At 41.8% G+C, this 20,754-nt stretch overlaps 1 protein-coding gene across 2 annotated transcripts in view; it reads left to right on the top strand.

Moving 5' to 3' along the window:
- Positions 1 to 5,234: 5,234 nt before the first annotated feature.
- CDK17 (cyclin dependent kinase 17) overlaps positions 5,235 to 20,754 on the top strand; it is a 188,523-nt gene continuing 173,003 nt past the window's right edge. The window contains exon 1 of one of the 2 annotated variants that reach the window (XM_084649889.1): positions 5,235 to 5,632. The gene's annotated coding sequence lies outside the window, so the exon portion shown is untranslated. The remainder of the gene's footprint in view (positions 5,633 to 20,754) is intronic. The other variant, XM_084649887.1, reaches the window with a different exon arrangement.

Here is a 20,754-nt window from a genome sequence, read left to right on the forward strand (position 1 = left end):
TTATCAATAAAGTCATTTACCTTATTATAATTTGTGTAGTTATATTTAGCCATGAGCACCTCGTAGTTGGCAATATGAAACTGTAAGGTGACTGAAGAGTACACTTTTCTACCAAAGAGATCAAGGTGCTTCCAGTCTCTGTCATAGGGTGTTGCTCTGGAGAGATGTTGTTGGCCATGAGAGTTCAGAGCATCCACCACGATAGAACTGGGTGGCAGGTGGGTGAATAGGAATTCTGATTGCCTCATGGGGACATAATATTTTTTTGTCTGCCCGCTCGCACATCAGGGCCACTGAAGCCGGGTGTGCCACACCATCTTAGCTGGGTGTAGGATAGCCTCATTGATTGGGAGGGTGATTTTTGAAGTGGATGAAATATGAAGGACGTCAATGAGCTGGTGGCATGGGTCTTTAAACTTTGTCCAGTGAAGAGGTGGATGTGGCCTAAGGTGTTATCTCCTCTTCTGTGTCCCCTTCCTGTTCCTCCATTTCTTGAGGTTCTGAGGCCCTCGATGTTGTGGCCAAGAGCATGCCTGGAGGGATCTCGGGCAATGATTGGTGCCCTGGAGACAGGCTGTTGCTGCGCCGCACTGGGGTCCCAGTATGGCCACTCTGGTGGCATAAGGCCTGGTGGGGGTGCCCATGGGTGGCCGTACCAAGATGGTGGGGGTGCCATTTGGTGGCACATTCCTGGACCTTGTTGGTAGTGGGTTCCCTATGGAGCTTGGGAGGAGTAGTGTGAAACGCCCTCTGGCTCACTATCGTATCCCTTGCTTGACAGTGGAGGGGCATGGCATGATTTTTGGGAGATATCCCATGATCTCGATACCAAGGGGCAGAGAGTTGGATGCCTCCAATATGCCTAGGTCACCAGTTTGATGGAATTCCGCCAGTACTGAGCATTCTGGCATCAGTGGTGGTATCGGGGGAGATGGAGACCTTGCTTGTACTTGTCTCTCCCGTGTCGGGTGGGCCAATATCACTGCCAGTACCGATGTTGACTCGTGTATCGGGAGCACTTTAGGGTGTTTGCCCTTCTCTGTACCGAAAATTCAGTGCCTGTGCCCAAAGGGTGTGTGGGCTTAGCAAAGGTGCCAGATACCGATGGTTGCCATGAAGCATGGGTGCCGAATGATCTTGGTGCCAAGGACACAGAGCAAAATGGTGATTCGCTTTCCTGGGTTCGCTAAGGAGACTTCTTGCTCTCTTTTTTCAATTAATGAGAGGAGTCTTTTGACCCACTATCCTTCAAAGTCAAAGGTTGAGGGGAAGACTTATACCCACTAGAGGGCTAGAGTTGGAGAGCTGCATCCATAAAGATGATTTTCTGGCAGAGCTCTCTGTCCTTGCGGGATCTTGGTCAGAGCTGCTGGCAGAGGGAACACTTGTGTTGGATGTGGCCTTCAGTGAGGCAATGGATGCACTGTGGGTACTTGTCCATGACTGGATCACTTCACTGCAAGTGAGACACTTCTTGAAGCCAGGAGAGCCAGGCATACCCTTGTCCGGGCGGGGAGGAAGGGGCCTTTTTTTTTCTTTCTTTCTTTTTAGGCATGGCCAAATAGAAAGTCAGAAGAAAGCAAAAAGGTTTTCAAAGAAGCTAAAATTTAACAAACGAAAGAGTTAACAATCCACTAACAGACAGCTAAAGGCTCTGTCTCTAGGGGTGGTAGAGAAAGCACCTAGGACGGTTAGCCTGCATGCACTGGCTAGCCTCGTGGCGCAGCACAAGGCGAGACAGCGCATGTGTGGGCCCCACGGCCACTGCTACCGAAGTTCTCTGGTCAGCTGCGCAGGGGCGCAGACACACCTACAGTCCATAGGGACGCTAATCAAAGAAAAATCTTGTCTTCAGTTCCTGACAGGTAATATAAGTACTTCAGCAGGTGATATAAGTACTTCAGCTGCTAAAAGTCTATCATGGTGAAATCTTAGCCCCACTAAAGTCAAAGGCAAAACTACCATTGACTTCAATGGGGTCACAATTTCACACTCTGGCTCTAGCACCTGGTGGTTCCCAGGCCCCTTCTGCCCAGCTGTCTTCAAATGCCCTACTCCTCTCAGGCTCCCAGACACCCAGGCTCTGTAACCCACCCCTCCCAACTGCCTTAATTGCCACAGAATTTCTCCTCCTGGCCACCTGTCACTCTCCAAGGCAGGAGGGAAATAGCACCAGGAAATTCACTTCACTGGCCTCCGCTGACCCATCACACTTGCTCATTTTTCAGCTTCTTTTCTCTCTCTTATACCATAATTTCCCTACTTTCCCCATCACAATATACTTCAAGGGTTGACAAAAATGTGTATAAAACAGAACAGGACCCTCCTCCCTCAGAATGTTTTAAAATATTTGCAGCCTTTAAATAAATAGCACAGCTCTCTGCTCACACACACCCCTTTGTGAAACACCGTTTAGTTGAATACTATTTATTCAATCTGTTTATAGTTGGGTAGTCCAACAGAAAAGATTTCTTATAAAACATTTATACAGCGCTGTACACTTACATGATAATTTACAACCATAACATTCCCTGCCCAGAAGAGTTTACAAATTGAACAAGATAAAGTAAACACTGGTCACCGTGCTACTATTTAGAGTTTAGGAGATCCAGTAAGAACAGTTTCAGGACACTTCCGGTGGTTCCTGACCCTTGAAAGAGTCTGATGAAAGAAGTGCCAAGAAGTGTCAAAGCTTCACTGTCTGCTCTCTGAGTTATTAAAAATCCCACTAGTTTTGTAACAGTAAAAGTGTTATCCTGGTGTCTTGGATAAATATCAAATTGGCAGTCACATTTTGCCTCCATCAATTCCCTCTGCCCTTCCAAATTGGATGGTATTCTTCTTTGTGCCCTAAGCTACTGGGCATTCCACCTCAGATTATGGTACTGCATTAATGAGCAAAGTGAATCCTATGTGTCCTGTAAGAGCTGGTTCAACTCCTGCACTCCTTATTTAGGCAAATGCAACTTATTTCCCTTTGTTGGGGTCCAGATTCTCTACTCTGTTCTGGCTCCTTTGTGGTGCCTAAAAGGTGCGAAGAGAATGGAAAGCAGCCAGGTCTGGACACCTGAGAATTTCCCTGGAGTAGGGGAGCTCTCAGATGACACACAGCCTTGGTACTCAGCTTCTATGCTACCCCACCCTTCACTTGGCCCTTTTGGGTAGAGGGACTGTCCAGAGTATGCTGCATTCTGTGGCTCTTCTCAGCTGCCATATGGTCCCTCAGGAACTGCAGCCAGCTAGTGTAAGTTAGAACAAATCCTAGGCTACTCCAATCTCTACCAGGGCACAGAGTAGCACAGATCCATCATAAGAATCAAGGAACCATAAACAGTTTCCCTGCTTTTTCTCCATCTACACCTACACTGAGCTGAAGCTCAATGAAGCAAAGAATCTGGGCCTATGTTTTGCCTCAGTAAGGAGTATAGGATTTGGCCTAGTACAATCATTTACTAAAGTTTGTAAAATGCAAGTGGATCCATTTTGATGAAAGATGCTGTTATTTGCACTGAACTTTGGCCAATTAATAAGGGAAAACACGCAAACGGACAACAAAAATCAATACTCCTCCCCCTCCCCCCTCCCCCCCCCCAAAAAGGCAATGAGCCCTGAGTTACATCAGTGCAGTGGGTACATTTCCTGGTACTTGCATTTCAAATACTTTTTTATTTGTACTTCACTGACATTTTCAGACCATCAAGAAATCACTAAAATGAAGTGAGATCTGGTCTTTTCATGATACTTCACTTCCTGTATATTAGAAATGTAAAAAATATGAATCAGTGGGGAAGAATACAGAGCCTGCAGTGCTACTTCCTGGCCCTTACTAACCTCCAGGGGGTAGGAGCAGAAGGGTTACAAAGAAATTCAGGGACACAATGGACTGACTGCGAGAAGTAGGGAACTGGAAACAGCCACTGAAAAGAAGAAATGGAGTAGAAATTGTGAGTGAGAGACAGGGAAAAGAAGCATTGCAGGTACAAATATGGGAAGGATGGTTTTGTGACAAATGCACAAGACAAGGGCTCATGATTCATTGTATACTGCTGCAAAAGTCACAGCACTTCCATGTGCCTCAGTTTACCAACCTGCCAAATGGGTGGAATTTCCACCACCACACAGGCAGGTGAAGGGACCTTACCATCTTCAGATAGAAGTTTTTCCAGTAGCAAACATTAATTATTATTAGATGCTGGTAAACAGGCTGAATTAGAAAATGCTCACACTGTTCACACACTTACATGCTGTTAAAATGTCACTTAAGGAACTACTTCGACCTTCAGGACTTGTGTATTACTCAGCATGGTGGCCAGTGTAAACTGCACATCACCTGTGCAGTGTATCTGGAGGTAGAACCATGTGGCTGGGAAAACCTCGGTAGCCTGATGCAGCTCTATCTCCTGAGTATAATCTGTGTTTGGGGGGAAGCTCCTTCTTCTACGAAGGACGTGTGGAGGGACCTTTTGGAGAGGGGGATGCTCCCTTTTGCAGGAAGGGTGTATCTCCTTGGGGGAAGCTCTCTCGGGTGGCATGTGTATAAAGGGGATGTTCTGAAGGGGGAGGTCAGCATCCTAACCTGGTTGTGTGTGTGGGAGAAATATTTTGGAAAAACAGTGGAGACCACTCTTCCATATGTTTTTGGAGGAATGTCTTGGAGGGAGCAGCACTTCTCCTGGGTAGGATGGGATAGGGGAAGGGTTGCTTTTTGGGGGACAGCCCTCTCCACATCGGGTGGGATGTGTGTAGGGGAAATATTTTGGGGGAGCAGTTCTTTACCTGCTGAAAGATGTGTATGTTTTTGGAAGCAGGGGCAGACCCTCTCTCCTCTGTGTGTGTGTGTGTGGGGGGAGGGTGTTTAGGAGTGGTGTGGGGGGGGGAAGCACTTTTCCAGGGGGTGGGGGGATGTTTGGAGGGGAAACCCCGTTCCAGTAGGGGTGTGCGTGTAGGGAAGCCCCTATCTGTGGGGGATGCGTGCGTGGGGGGATGATGTGAGGGGAGGAAGCCCCTTTCTAGGGTGTGTATGTTGGGGGGGGAGTCCCTTTCCGGGGACGGGTGTGGGGAGAAGCCCTGGGCGGGTTACACTTGCTGGCTTACAGCAATAGCTGGAGCCGGCTGCCTGGCGCTCCCTGGGCCGGACGGGCTCTGCAGTGGCCGCCGCAGACACTAGGTGTCGCCCTGGCCCCGCTCTCCCACTGCCCCTCCTGGGCTCCGGCTGCGCCGTCCCCGAGCGAGCCGCTGGAAGAGGCAGAAGCGCCGCCGCCGAGGCCCTGGCCGCCAGCCTCGCCCCGCAGCCGCGCGCCCCCGCTCGCGGCTCCCATCGGCGGCGAGCGACTCCCTGCCGAGGGCCGGGCTCCGGGGGTGCTCGGGGGGCGGCGGCCGGAGCGGGGTCGGGAGCCGCGGAGGCGGCTCGGGAAGCAGCCATGTTGGCGGGGGGAGTAAAGTGACTCTCGGCGGGGAGGGGGAAGCGGCCGGGGCGCCGCAGCGCCTGGGCGGAGGAAGCGGCTCTCGGGGCGGCGGAGCGAGCGGGGCTCGGCGCCCGGAGGCGGCTGCGTCCGGCTGCGGCTGCCGCGCTTAGGAGGGGGAGGAACCGCCCCCTCCCCCACTCCGGACCAGCGGAGACCCGGCGCGGCTGGTGAGTCGGGGCTGCTCTCCCCGGGGTGGGGGTCCCGCTCCCGGGGCTGAGCCGAGCCGGGCCCGGCCCGAGGAAGGGGGCAGCCTTGGCCCTGGGAGGGGTAAAACTAGGCCCAGAGGGAGGGCAGGGGGCTGGGCCCGGGGCTGTCAGAGCAGCGCGGGGGTGACCGGGTGCCTACGTGGCTCTGCCCCCCGGCAGTGACCCCGTGGGGCGGGGGGCGCTGTCCGGGCCGCTCCGGGGGCTGGGACGGGACCGGGTCGGGACCGGGTCGGGGTTACCGCCGCGGAGCCCCCGGCCCCTCCTGCGTTTCCGGGATGTGACTGCAGCAGGCAGGCGGCAGCCCGCAGGGTAACACAAATAGGTCCCGGGGGCGGCCCCGCGGCTCCCTGAGGGCGATGCGGAGACACTGACTAGCGCAGGAAGGACGCGGCGGGATCCTACCCTGTTGTGTGCGGGGGCTGGGGAGGGCAGGGTGCGTGCTGCTGCTGCTGTTGACCATTTTGAAAAATTTGAAGGCACAAGTAAGTTAGGCCTGAAGGAAAAGTTGATTGTCGCCGTGAATGCCTCGTTCCGTGTCTCTGATCTGAATGTTATGTATAAGCGCTCTCTCCTTCCCCCCCATGAAAGATGTTTCTCTCCCTGACAGCTCCTCTCCTCCAGCCCCCACATGTATGACACATGTACTCACATTGCAGGGTTTTTTCTTTTTCTCATTTTTTCCTTGACTAAACAGTGTTTTTGCCCTAAGCTTTGGGAAGGGTTTCCAAATGATAGGATATATGAACACTTATTGACTCTGAACGGCTGTGAACGCCCGCTCTCCCTCCCCTTCCTCTCTGGGGTTTGTAATATCCTAGATGCAGCCTGAGCAAAATAGATCTTCTCCCACAAGAAAGGGGGAAACTACTTGGCATGAATCACATTATATTTTGTGGAAAGTCATCACACTTTTTATAATAGAATTTATAGAAATGGATTAGCTACTTCTCAGACAGTATTTTGCTGGCCTTGATTCCTTTTATCTCTCTTCTCTGTAACAATTTTGGTTGCGGGAGAGAATTTAAAAGTTGCTCTGAATTTGGTACTGTCCTTGGCACCTTGTTTATGACAGTTAACAATATTGCCAGTGTTGTGAGGAAAATCAGGCAGAGGCATATCATAGCCCAGGCCAAAGAATTCCTTTCAGAAACTCTGCATGCTTTCCTCCCCCCCCCCCCCATACTTTATTCAAGGGTACAAAGTAAAACAACAAACACCCCTGCCCCAGACACTTACCTTGTAGTCACTCAGGTTTGGATGTGTGTTGGGATGATAAATGTTCATGTAGCTTTTTAAATGTATTTATTTTTACTTGCATTCATTTGAGTTGGAGAGCTACTTGCCCTGAAATGTGAGGTTAAGAGCTTGGATGCTTTTGGCCAGATTAAAGCATTTATGGAAACTGGGACTTGGTACTAAATTTGGATTTATTTTTAAATAAATATAATTCAGAAAGTAAAGTAGATGATCTGGCATTGTATGCATTTAAGATATTAGATAAAATGAGATGTGCTTTATTGAAATCCCATGTTCTGATTTTGTGACACATCTGCATACTTTTGTTAATGACTGGAGACAAACTGTGTTTTGCCTAATTAACATTAAAATACCAAGTATAACTAGATATTGAACTAAGTCTCTAAAAATAGTTTTGTATTTTTACTTGAAAGGACAATGTAATATATAGAAATAGTTATCACATTAAGCTGGTAAAAGGTCATTAAACTTTCAGACCCCAAAACATACTTTTTATTTTGGTGTAACTATTTAAATAACAATTGTCTTTGCAGTACAGACTGTGGATTATGAGAGCTTCAATAAGGAGAACATGATAGTTAGGTCCCTGTCCTGTAAGCTGTTTTCCACACATGAGTCAGTGGGGCTCTACTTGGGTACAGAGGCACCTCCGCATGGAGCAGCTTGCAGAACGGGACAAAATCATGAAGAAAGTGGAGGGTTGTTTCATCTCTTCTATGGGTTGCGGACGTAGTGTCTTCACTGACCTTTTATTATGTAAAACACTAGAGAGAGTCTCTTTGCTAGTAATAAGCAAATATCTTCAAGATATTCTGGATAATTCCATTTATAGCTCATAATCTAGTTGGGATTGATAACAGCTGAGAACAAAATTGATTTGTTTTCTCAACCATCCTTGCTTTAATTTTGCCATAAATCTTATGAGTCTGAAAAAACATGATTACTGGTTAGTCTGAATATTAAGAGTTAATATTCTGTGTGATTATATTGATGAACGGTGTTACTTTTAGAGTAGAATTGTGCAGAATTTTTTAAAACTTATTATCAAAATTTAAATCCTGCTCATTTCTTAAATTACTGTCTGCTGCTGAAAGGAAAAACTAGGCTTTTAGTGTAGTTTTTTAATTTATTCACATCTGTTTCAAATAGCCTTAATAAAACTAGCTTCTGTATAGTGTATTTAAACAGTCCAATCTGAAAAGTGCACCTTTCTTTTCAAGATGGAAAAAATAAAATATTTATTCAGAGAAGGGTAACCTGGAGAAGAATTCAATGAATTCACTATATTAATCTCTGTTATACAAATACTTTTTTTTTCTTGTTTTCCCTTTTTGGGGGGAACATCGGAAACCATGGGAATGTCACATACTTTTCAGCTTTTACTAAAGAATGGCTAAACAACTCTTTTAAAAAGCACTTAGCTAATACCTTCGGCACTGAATTTTTAGTTCGAATGCATTTTTGAAATGCACAATATAAATGTCCAAACCCCAGAATTTATCATGGAAATACTGTTCCTAGCTTAAATGTTGAGTTGCTGAATCATGGTAAGCATTGTGTTTGTACTATAAATCATTAAAAATGTTTACTTTCATTTGTCCTAACTATAATTCTCTGTCCTCTTCTCCGCATCAGATAACTTTCTTGACATGTGTTAATGGAGGGTGAGATGCCCTTAATATAGAATCTTAAGTGCTTGGTTGTATGCCTTTTACGCACACACCAACCAAACTCTTCATATGTAATTACGAACAATTGGGCATCACTGTATTCCGTGACACTTAAGTGTTTCTGTTAAAGGCCCTAGGATTTATAAATATATTGTAAAAACATTGGTCTACTTAAAAACATGGTATAAAATGCATTTGGCCAAGAAGTTCCAGGAACTTAATGAAATATGTCTGTGCTTCCTAGCTGCTGCTTGCCTGTGGGGTGAGCTTTGATACCCCATTGGCCAAAACTTCACATTTACACTTGAAACTAAATAATCCTCTGTACTTAAATCAATACACATCTGTTGTCATGACTAAACTGCCTGAATAATAGTTCTAGGCGATGTTAGTTTCCTCCTCTCTTGTTAAGGGAGGTGTTAACTTCAAAGCTGAGTTGAAACCACTTAAAAGACAAAAATTCTAAACAACAATTTAAGCCCAAAATATTCTTGGGTTGTGATATTTAACGATTGATGTTGACTCTTGCAATGTTCGGGAGAAAGGCCATAATTAGACTCAGCCTGTCGATTCAGTGCACAAGAATCCAAAAAAATAAAGATAAGAACTTCAGCTTCTTTTTAATCTGGTTGTAACAGGAATGTGTATTTAATCAAAGTACAGTGTAGTCAGCTTGCCTCAAAATAACCTCGATTAGTGGTTCAATTTGTAGTTTTTGAAAAGTGTAGTTTCCTTGGCAGATTCCAAGTGACTGCTGGAAGAACTGATAAATATTAGTTGCTTAATGGAAGTGGCCTTTTAATAAAGTAGGAGCAGAACTGTATTTGGTAGACTTGGGTTGGAAATGTGGGGCAGGCTGAAGAAAGGAGATGCCTTATGAAGGTGATTTTGAATACAGATTGCCCTGCACTTGCCTTTTTTCCCCCTGTATATCTGTACTTCCACTTAACTTTATTGGAAAACGTTGCTATTATTGGAGCGAAGTGTGAAGTCATACAAGAATACAGTTGCATTTTTAGAATTAGGACCAGACCCAGAGTATTAGATATTTATAGAGTTTAAGGCCAGAAGAGTCCACTAGATCATCTGTTCTGACCTGCTGTATGTCACAGGCCATCGATGCCACCCGGCGTCTGCACGCTAAATCCAACAACCAACATTAGACCAAAGTATTACAGCTCACAGGAGACTAAGCTGTTATGTGCCACAGGCAGCGAATAGGTGCACTGATGCTCTTAGTCAGTCTGGAAGCATGTCTATGTTGTTTATCTGGAATTATGGAAACTAGAGATGGAAAAGACCAATTAAGTCATTTAATCATCCACCTACCAATGTAGGATTCTTTTCCTTGGAGATGATTTAGTACTTAGATCTTGTCAGTATTGGAGAACGAACCATACCAACACAAAGTTCTCTGCCACATTTAGAGGTTTGAGTTCTAACACAATTTTTTTTAATTGATTTGAAAACTTGGTTCAGTATGGAATAGTGTATTAACATAGATCTTGACAAATGACAAAGAAGCTTGGAGGAACTGATCTGAGGAAAGTTTAGAAAATCTGTGGATAGCTTGGTCAGGTGACACCTGGGCATGAGGCAGGGAAAGAAAAGGAGAGATGATTGTCTACCTACCATAATTTGAAAAGTAAAAATACCAATTATGAATGGGAGTATAATTCGGCATAATGGAAAGAAATTTTGCAAGAGAAAACTTGATGAACATTAGGAAAGTTTCTAAACAAAAATATTTTGGGGGTTTTCTAAAAAACAACTATGCCTCAGTATGGGTCTTTGAGTTTTCTTTTCTGCCAGTGTGGATTAAAAAAATCATTGTACTATAATCACGTTTGGGGAACAGGCTGGTCTTGAAGAAGGTCTTAATCTGTTCTTTTTTAGAAAGATGTTTGGCGTTATCAGTTAGGAAACCATTTTTTTGTTTTGTTTTACAAGAGATATACAAAAGCTAATGCAATGAACAGAACAGTTAAATACAATTATGTTGATGATAAAGAAATGCTAGCATACAAGCCCTACTGCTTTATGCTTTTAGTTTTTCCTTTTTCTACTGTAAAGAGGCCTTAATGGATGTTGCAGTTAGGAATTTTTCTTATGTTCTCCCTTTCTTTGTTTTACTTTTAGTCCACTGCTTGCAATTATACTCCTGCCCACACTCCCTGTTGGTGTTTTCAAATACTGGTAGAACAGTTACCATCTCTCATCACCTTCCCCTCACACAGCTGATGTATGGTTGTTATAACCACATGTAGGCCCTGATCCTGGATTTACATATGTTCTTAAAGTCAATGAGAATACTTATATGCTTAAAGTTAAGTATGTGCATAACTGTTTGCAAGATCATGACCGTTGCTTCTCTGAAGTATTATAGATTAGGGACATTTTCAGTGTGTCATTACACTGAAGTCGTTACAACACTGCACATTTCCATAATCTAAACAGTGTTTCTTCAGAAAGTAATTTCTCCAAGCATTTTGTTGCTCTTCTCTGAATTCTGTTTGATTTTTCTGATATTGGGGTACCCTCATCTCTTTATGTATTTTATTTAGCTTTAAACCCCAAACATGTCTATACAATAATCTTTAGGAACCTTAACAACTAATCATAGAATCACACTGGAAGGGACTTCGAGAGGTCCAGTCCCCTGCACTCAAGGCAGGACTAAGTATTATCTAGATCATCCCTGACAGGTGTTTGTCCAACCTGCTCTTAAAAATCCCCAATGATGGAGATTCCACAACCTCCCTAGGCAATTTATTCCAGTGCTTAACCACCATGACAGTTAGGAAGTTTTTCCTAATGTCCAACCTAAACCACCCTTGCTGCAATTTAAGCCCATTGCTTCTTGTCCTATCCTCAGAGGTTAAGAACAATTTTTCTCTCTCCTCCTTGTAACAACCTTGTATGTACTTGAAAACTGTTATCCTGTCCCCTCTCAGTCCTCTCTTCTCCAGACTAAACAAACCCAGTTTTTTTCAATCTTCTCTCATAGGTCATGTTTTCTAGACCTTTAATCATTTTTATTTCTCTTTTCTGGACTTTCTCCAATTTGTTCACATCTTTCCTAAAATGTGGTGCCCAGAAATGGACACAATGCTCCAGTTGAGGCCTAATCAGCGCGGAGTAGAGCGGAAGAATTTCTTCTCGTGTCTTGTTTATAATACTCCTGCTAATACATTTCTCCAGTTTGTCCAGATGATTTTAAATTTTAATCCTATCCTCCAAAGCACTTGCGACCCCTCCCAGCATGGTATCATCTGCAAACTTTATAAGTGTACTCTCTATGCCATTATCTAAATCACTGATGAAGATATTGAACAGAACAGAACCCAGAACCGATCCCTGTGGGACCCCACTCGTTATGCCCTTCCAGCATGAATGTGAACCACTGAAACTACTTTTTGGGAATGATTTTCCAACCAGTTATGCACCCACCTTATAGTAGCTCCATCTAGGTTGTATTTCTGTAGTTTGTTAATGAGAAGGTCATGGGAGACAGTATCAAAAGCCTTACCAAAGTCAAGCTATACCACATCTACCACTTCCCCCCATCCACAAGACTTGTTAACCTGGTAGCTTTCTTTGACAGGATGTTTGACATGATTTGGTCTTGACAAATCTATGCTGACTGTTATTTATCACCGTATTATCTTCTAGGTGTTAGCAAATTGATTGCTTAATTATTTGCTCCATTATCTTTCTGGGTACAGAGGTTAAGCTGACTGGTCTGTAATTCCCTGGGTTGTCCTTATTTCCCTTTTTATAGGTGGGCACTATGTTTGTCCTTTTCCAGTCTTCTGGAATGTCTCCTGTCTTCCATGACTTTTCAAAGATAATTGCTGATGGCTCAGATATCTCCTCAGTCAGCTCCTTGAGTATTCTAGGATGCATTTCATCAGGCCCTGGTGATTTGGAGACATCTGACTTGTCTAAGTAATTTTTGACTTGTTTTTTCCTTATTTTAGACTCTGATCCTACCTCATTTTCACGGGCATTCACTATGTTAGATGTCCAGTCTTCACCAACCTTCTTAGTGAAAACTGAAACAAAGAAGTCATTAAACAACTCTGCCATTTCCACATTTTCTGTTATTGTCTTTTCCCCCTCATTGAGCAATGGGCCTACTCTGTCCTGAAGTATGCTGAATGAAATGTATGATAATGGGTTGCCAGGTTGGTGTCTGCTACAGACTACCAAATCACGCTAAGGAACAGGATGACCATCTCTATGTGTAATGTGGGGGGGTGGAAGTTGGCATATCATGGGGGATTTCAATCTGAATGACATATGTTGAAGGTCTCCTCATATTGCCAGTACTAAATCATCCTTGGAATTTCTAAAAGGTATAGATGACAATTTTGCAACTTAAAAAATGTTGTATCCAACACAGTGGAATTGTATGTTAGACCTAATTCAGACTGTTAAAGAAGAATTGATGGCAGAGCTAAAGGTCAGTGGTTGCTTAGGTGCAAGTGATCATGATTTGATTACTTTTGTTATATATAAACACAATCAAGTCCAAACCAGTATATATACTTAGTGCTTTAAAGATTCTAATATCACAAAACTGAAAACAACTATGAATCAAATCAAGTGGGAGAAAGAACTTAAACAGAAAAATGTGAATGATAATTGGGCACTGTTTAAGAACATTTAACCAGAGGCCCAAAAAGCCACAATTGAGAGAGAAGGCTACACTAGTTAAAAAAACAGCCTGGCTTAGAGGAGAAATGAAGGCAGCTGTACAAAAGCAAATATAAATAAAGGAACATTGATAGCAGTGAATATTAATTAGAGGATAGGAACTGAAGAAAATTTATTAGGGAAGCAAAAATACACAAGGACCTGGAAGAAAATAAAACCTCATTACTGACTAAATTTGCAGATAACACAGAGATTGGGGAAGTTGTAAAAAATGAAGAGGACATGTCACCAATACTAAATGATCCAGATTGCTTTGTAATCTGGGCACAAACAAACTATGTTTTTCATTATGGCCAAAATGTAAAGTAATACATCTAGATCCAGAAATTGGAGGACATACTTGAAGGATGTGATCCTTGGATGTATACACAGGAATACTGTTTAATAGTACAGAGGTTAAATTACATATGTATTTGGCAGTGATATGACTGCTACTGAAATTCTGTAGCTGGTTCTGGAGTCCACAATTCAAAAAGACCATTGAAAACTTGTAGATGCTTCAGAGAAAAGCCAAGAGAATGATTAAAGGATTGGAAAAATGCCTGATAATGAAAGATCTAATGAGCTCAGGCTATTTATTTTATCAAAAAGAAGGTTAAGGCGTAACTTATCTCTGTAAGTACCAAAATGGGAAATAGTAATTTGGATCTTCAGTCTAGCAGAAAAAGATATGACATGTCTGGAAATGGAAGCTAGACAAATTTAAATTAAAAATAAGGTGCAACTTTTTAACAGTGAGGGTAATTAACCATTGGAACAGTTTACTAAGGGTTATGGGTAGATTCTCAATCACTGGAAATTTTTTAATGAAGATTGGATTTTTTTTAAAAGATATGGTCTAGTTCAAACAGCAATTAAACGAGGGAAATCCTATGGCCTATGTTATGCAGAAGGTCAGATTAGATTTTGGTCCCTTCTGATCTTCATAATCTATGGAAAAATAACATAACTACCAAGAAGCATAAAATACTTGTATTCTGGCCTCACATCAACTCAGCAGCTAGTAAATCAAAGCAACAGTAAAACCCCTTTCACCCTCACCTTTGGCAACATACCTTCATCCTCCCCTCCCCCAGCCTGTTCCCTCCCCTCAACCCTCACCCCAAACCCTGTTATATGGCTTTTACAGCATGCCTGGAAAGTTAACACATTTGTGTTATTTTGGATGAAAGGAGAGAATAAGTTCTAGGGTGGGCTCTTACAAAGAATACCCACCTATCTTAACTGCCGTTTTGCTGTGCCTTAGAGAGGCCTATTCTCTCTCTGGTCTGTGATGGGATATTGCTTCTGCTGTCAAAATTGTATTGGCTTTTTTTGTATGACATCACATTGCAAGATCACATCTAAATTGCTGTCCACTGTTACTATAATTAATTTCCAATTAATTCCCTTTCATGATTCTTTTTTCCACTCTTATATTTTAAATAGCACTTTTTCATGTTGAGTTTTATTTTATTTCCTTTTCAAATTTCTAACCTCTGGAAGTCCTTTTACATACTTTTTGTGTCCACACTTGTGTTCAACAACTCTTAATTCATTGTTATGTTAATTTACATCAACGTTTTTGTAAGCAGGAGGGATTCCAGCCCAGCTTCAAAACAAATCCATATAAGCTAAATAGAGTCATAATTTACCCGCTAAGGAGTAACCTCTAACCTTAGTGGGAGAGTGCAGAAAATGACCTCCCCCCTTCCTAAGACAGGCACATGATATGGGCTGGGGACAAAGAACCCTTCTCCCCAAAAAGGTGCCTGCACTGCTGTTGGGTAAGAATGGAGGAAAGTTAGTGAAGTGGGGACAGAAGGGGACTTCTGCAGCCTGTAGAATCCAAGGGGTAGAATCCTTGGTATAAATTTGTCATGGTTTCTTTAAAGTCAGTTGAAGATTGCCACAGTTCAGCACAACTGCATCTGTATTTCCCTTCAGTGGTTTAGCAAGGGCACCCAATCTCATCTTCCAGCTTTCTAGCCATTGCCTTTCTGAGTGGAGACCTGTGTGTGTCTCCCTTCAGACTGTGGTATTTCCAGGCCGCGCAGTTCTTTCACTGTGTAATCCCCAGCACAGTCAGATTGCTCAAGAACTTCTGATTGTTTTCTCTTCAGAGATGGTTAACAGGTGTAATTGCTACAGTTTTAAGGTACCGTACACCACTTTCTGCTCAAGCCTACTTAATCATTGCAGATAAAACATATTAAAAATAAGAAATAACCTACACACATGCTAATAAGTTTACCAGAATTAACCCCAACCCTTACATGAGTTGTGTCAGGAGCAGTCTTTCAACTCCCCACCCAAGAGAATTCCTTTGTGGTCATAAGTTCATCACTGCTTTAACTCAGAACAAGCACTCAGTCCTTCCAGCCCTACGCTAAGGATTGGGGGCCCTTAGTGGACCAGGGATCCTGTTAGTTTGCTGGATCAGGAAAAAGGCCATGAGCCAGTTTAAAACCAGGCTATTTAGCCAAAAACACTTTCTTTGTCTTTTGATCTCTGGAGAATTCAGTTTGATCTACTATATGCATACCTCTCCGTGTGTGTGTGTGTGTGTGTGTGTGACTTCGACTTCAAAGGATTGATAATTTAGGGAGTATGTTAGCATCCCCACTCCCTACTAGAGAAGGAACATAAAAGGCCACAACTCATACACAATTACATTTTTAATACAGTGTAACCCAAAGGTGTTAACCCTAGGTCGGTAAGGTTTGACTTCATTCAGTAAAGTTCATTCAGGATATTGCAGGAAATTGTAAGTCTGTGACAATTTACACCAGCTGAAGGCTGGCCCCCAACTGTTCGTGCTGATGATATTTCTCTGTCCCACAGCTGCTTCTCTCTTCAGCGGTTGTCCTTTCTGCTCCTGCTTTTTACAGGAGTACTATATATGCTATGATGTTTAGGAGGGAGTCTTCAGAGGCTCCCTCATAGCAGCTGCAGGACTCCTGTTAATGCAATATATCCTGCCTCCAAAGTTTTCGAAACATATAATTGAGACTTGTTCACTTAAAAAACCAAAGTATGAGATATAGCAATCTTTCAAGGCTCAGGATATCTTTAGTAGGTTTTGAACTTAGATAACTGCACTAAAACATAACTGCGTGAGTGTCTGTGCATTTCCTGTGGTTGTATGTGAATGGGGTTTACAAAATGAGTTTGGGAAAAACAGTAGGATGAAAATACCTTGTAAGGCCAGTTATTAAAATTTCCTGAATAGTTGTTGATGTAAAATTTAATATGCAACTCTAAAGAGTTGAAGGTATTTTAATAATCTAAAATATTATATTAGTACAGTTACAGGGGCATCATGATATAACGTAATTAAAACATTCAAAATATCCAGGAACTAAAAAGTACTTGTTTGTTTGTTCTCAGTTTCATTTAGTAAAGCTCTGGAGTAGAACTCATGTCTAACGTACAACACAAATCTTTTAACAAATATTTTGATCTGCTTTGGTTGTGCAGTCTGGCTATGCTTAGTGTGACATTACCTAGGCTACAGTTTGGACCGTTGAACAGCTGTGTCCCCTCAATTCTTCAACCTCAGGTGTCTTTTATACTATTTGGGCTATGAGAGCTACCACTCTTGGTCTGCTCACACACAGCTTCCAGCATGTATGTTACTCCCAGTTATATTGTACAGTAGAACCGCAGCGTTAACGAACACCAGAGTTACGAACGGACCAGTCAATCACACACCTCATTGGAACCGAATGTGAGCAGTCTGGCAGCAGAGACACCCCCCCACACCTCCCCCCGCCCCTCCCCCCCCAATGGGGCAAGCGAATACTGGAGAGTACAATATTGTGTTAAACATAAACCATTAAAAAATAAAGGGAAAATTTAATAAAAGATTTGATAGGTAAGGGCACTGTTTCTGTGCTTGTTTCATTTCAATTAAGATGGTTAAAAGCAGCTTTTGTCTTCTGCATAGGAAAGTTTTAAAGCTGCATTAAGTCAATATTCAGTTGTAAACTTTTGAAAGAACAATTTCCACAACGTTTTGTTCAGGGTTACGAATGTTTCAGAGTTACGAACAACCTCCATTCCCAAGGTGTTTGTAACTCTGAGGTTCTACTGTGTGAGTGCTATAGCCAGCCACTCTTGAATTATACTGCAGAGCAATGCCAGCAGATTCCCACTCCCGAACTTCCCCAGAAATGTTCATCTTGTACCGCCCAGCTCTCTTCTGGACAATACAAGGTCATACAAAATCCGTCATTATATTAATAGAAAATGATATGCACAAGTCCTTTTATCCCAGATACTTCAATCGAAACACAGTGATTTAAATTAAAACAAATGTATTAACTACAGAAAGATAGATTTTAAGTAGCTACGAGTAATGAGGCATAAAAGTCAAAATTGGTTACAAGAAAATAAAAGTAAAATGCAATTAAGGCCTAACTTAACAAGCTAAATGGAGTCAAAGCAAAGGTCTCTCTCACTGCATGTTTCAGCAGTCTTACTGGCTAAATTTCTTTCAGTCAGCATTCCTCCCCCAGTCCAGTACTACTTCTTTTGTTCTTCAGGTGTCGGGGAAGTCATGGGTAGAGGGAAAGGGAGAAGGCATCTGCTTTCCCTTCTGATAATTCTTTTCTTTGAGAATCATCTCCAGCTGAGATTCAGGAGACAGAAAGTCTGTGTAGATGGGAACCATGGGCTTTGTCAAGATATAGATTTTTCGCTCACACTCTCTTTCTGCCGAAGAATGGCCACTTAACCAGGTGATGGTCCATTTGATTTTATTGACGCCTGGCTGAGGTGTCAGCCTTTTGTCTCTGGGGAACTGGTATGTGACTGCTCTTTAGACTGTGAACATGTCTTAGTAATATCATACAGTAGAATCTTATAACTGTACATACAATGTTGCCACACATATTTTACCAGGACAATAATGCTCAGGAAATTATGAGTTTTCAAATGATACCTCACAAGGCATACTTTATACATAATTTATCATAGTCCTATAAAAGGGATAAGGATAGGGGTACAGACTGTTACAGTCTACTCAGCCCATGGCAGTGAACCTCCCATCCCAGGTCAATAGTCTGGGGTTTGTGGGGCTCATGCTACTGCTCTAAAAATAGCTGTGTGGACAGTGCTTTGAAGCTGCAGCTCAGGCTCTGAAGCCAGCCCCTCCTCCATAGGCTTGAGAGCTCAAGCTCCAGCCCGCATCGTGATTTCAAAGCACTGTCTACTCACCTATTTTTAGAGCACTAGCGTGAGCCCTGCAAACCCAAATCTGTCGACCCAGGCTGGGAGGTTGCGAGCTACACAGATGTATCTTATGACATAACTTTTAGTAGTTAATAGAGCTTTCATTGGTTAGTATTTCCTTGCATATAATTTTGTGTATATCTATATATGTATAGTGTGTATAAATATATGGGAGGTAAATACATTTTGAAATTATAAAGTCCACTTGATTGTTAATGTATCATTATCAGACTCTGAAATTTAATTTTCTTATATACCAAAGTGAAGCTGAATTCTTAATTTAAAATTCAGAAATAAAAATAATAAACATGCTGCCTTACAGTAAAGGTGGTGGTCATACATCTTAAACTGGAAGAAAAAAGTAATCGACCAAATCCTCCTCTGTCCATAAGTTTATGGCATAGTAAGAATAAATTGGTCATGGCTTCCATCCGTATCAGGCTCTAGTTGCAGCAAACAGTAATGGAATTTAACTAATTGAATGGGAGGGAAGTCTCTTTCTCAAATACTATACACAAATTAAAGATTAATATAATTATTTAAAGATTTATGATCAAACTGTGAAATAATTTATTTTTAATAAAGTTTTAGTGTTTTCAGAGTAAATGCACAACGGATTAGCTGGTATTATGTTGTCCTCCCTCCCCCTCCATCTTACTCCAGGAGGTGGGAACCCAAGCACAGGCCTATAGTGCCTATCCCCTATTCCATCCCTGATAAAGTTTCAGTTCTGTACCTGTGTGGATGGGCCCAAACTATATTATAACTGGGTTTTTAAACAATTAGACGTTTACTCATCTTTGTTTAAACAACCATTCTTAGAAAGTGTTTTAAGTGTGGTTCCATTGCTTGAGTAGAAGCCCAGTGTAGATAGTACTCCAGTCACAGGATTTGGCTCTGGGTTCTGAAGTGAGCCAAGCTAGAAACAAGGTTTTAAGGTACCTGAATTACTCTGACAAACAAGGATTTCCATTCTTGAAATAAATTTTGTATAAATCTATGTTGCACTTTTAAAAATATTTTTATTGGGTTTTGCTATATTTGTAAATAGACAAATTCCAGTCAATCTTTCTCTAGTAAAATCAGTGGCAGAGTAAACAACCCACAGTTACATTTGTTTAATTATAAATCTCATGGAAAGATGGAAGGGGAAGTAGACTATGTAGTTGTATTAATTATGAAGAACAAAGGTGTTCACTGTGTGCTAAATATATTCAAAATACCTTTGCTGTTTTAAAGTCTATTAAAGATGACCAGTAATATGGCAGTTTAGGTTCTTGTTTTGATCCCAAGTGAGAGAGAATATAGAAGGTACTTGTTGATAATTTGAATTATGATAAGTAAATTGATCCATGTATAACTTAACTTAATCAGTTTACATGAAGTGAACTGAGATTTAAAAATTGTTGGCAAACGGCATCATGTAATTATTTAAGTGCGTTAATATAGAACTTATGAAAAAATATTAGAGTGAAATTCTTTGTATAAAAACAGGTGCCGTATGTATATACACAATAGTAGAGCTAGGCTCCTTTCCCCCATATGTTGTCTATCAAATGTGACTTAACCCAGTCCTTCTGCAGCCATCTTCTGGTGGTAGTAGTAGTTAACGTTCAACTTGATTCTTTGGTGTCCTTGTTGATATTTCCAGTTGTGATGATTCTTCTGAGGTCAACAGATTCTTTACCAGCTATGAACTAAAATGAAACTATTAGTTTATTTTCACATAGGCCTCTTAGCAGTTGTCAGATGGCAACAGTTTTGGCCATGCGCCTGAAATATTAGCCTCTTATAATAGTTTGTTTCCATATTTTAAAAGTAAATCTAGTGTTGTGAAAGCTTAACTTTTTAAATATACTGCACATTATTTTGTGGTTTATTTGGAGGATTTAGTTACTTTGGCTTTATTGCTGAAACTAATAAATGTAAACATTAAGACCTTGGTATGTAATGGCAGATATTAGTTTTGTCATGTCATCAGTCCTTAATCACTCTTCTGCCATGAAATCCTGCAAAAGATTTAGCCAGAATAATTTAGTTATTTAAGAAAGGTGGAGAAATAAATGATAAAATGATTCTGGATAGAAGATAAACCTGTATTACATATGTGTAGATTAAAATGAGAATATTATAGATGCATTTTTTTCTTGTTGCACCTTTTTTTACTAAAATGCTTTCTGTCTCATTTAAACCTGATCATATAAAAAATTGCTATAAAAAGCC

The sequence above is a fragment of the Lepidochelys olivacea genome (genome assembly GCF_965140295.1).
Source record: "Lepidochelys olivacea isolate rLepOli2 genome assembly, chromosome: 1".
Lineage (NCBI taxonomy): Eukaryota > Metazoa > Chordata > Testudines > Cheloniidae > Lepidochelys > Lepidochelys olivacea.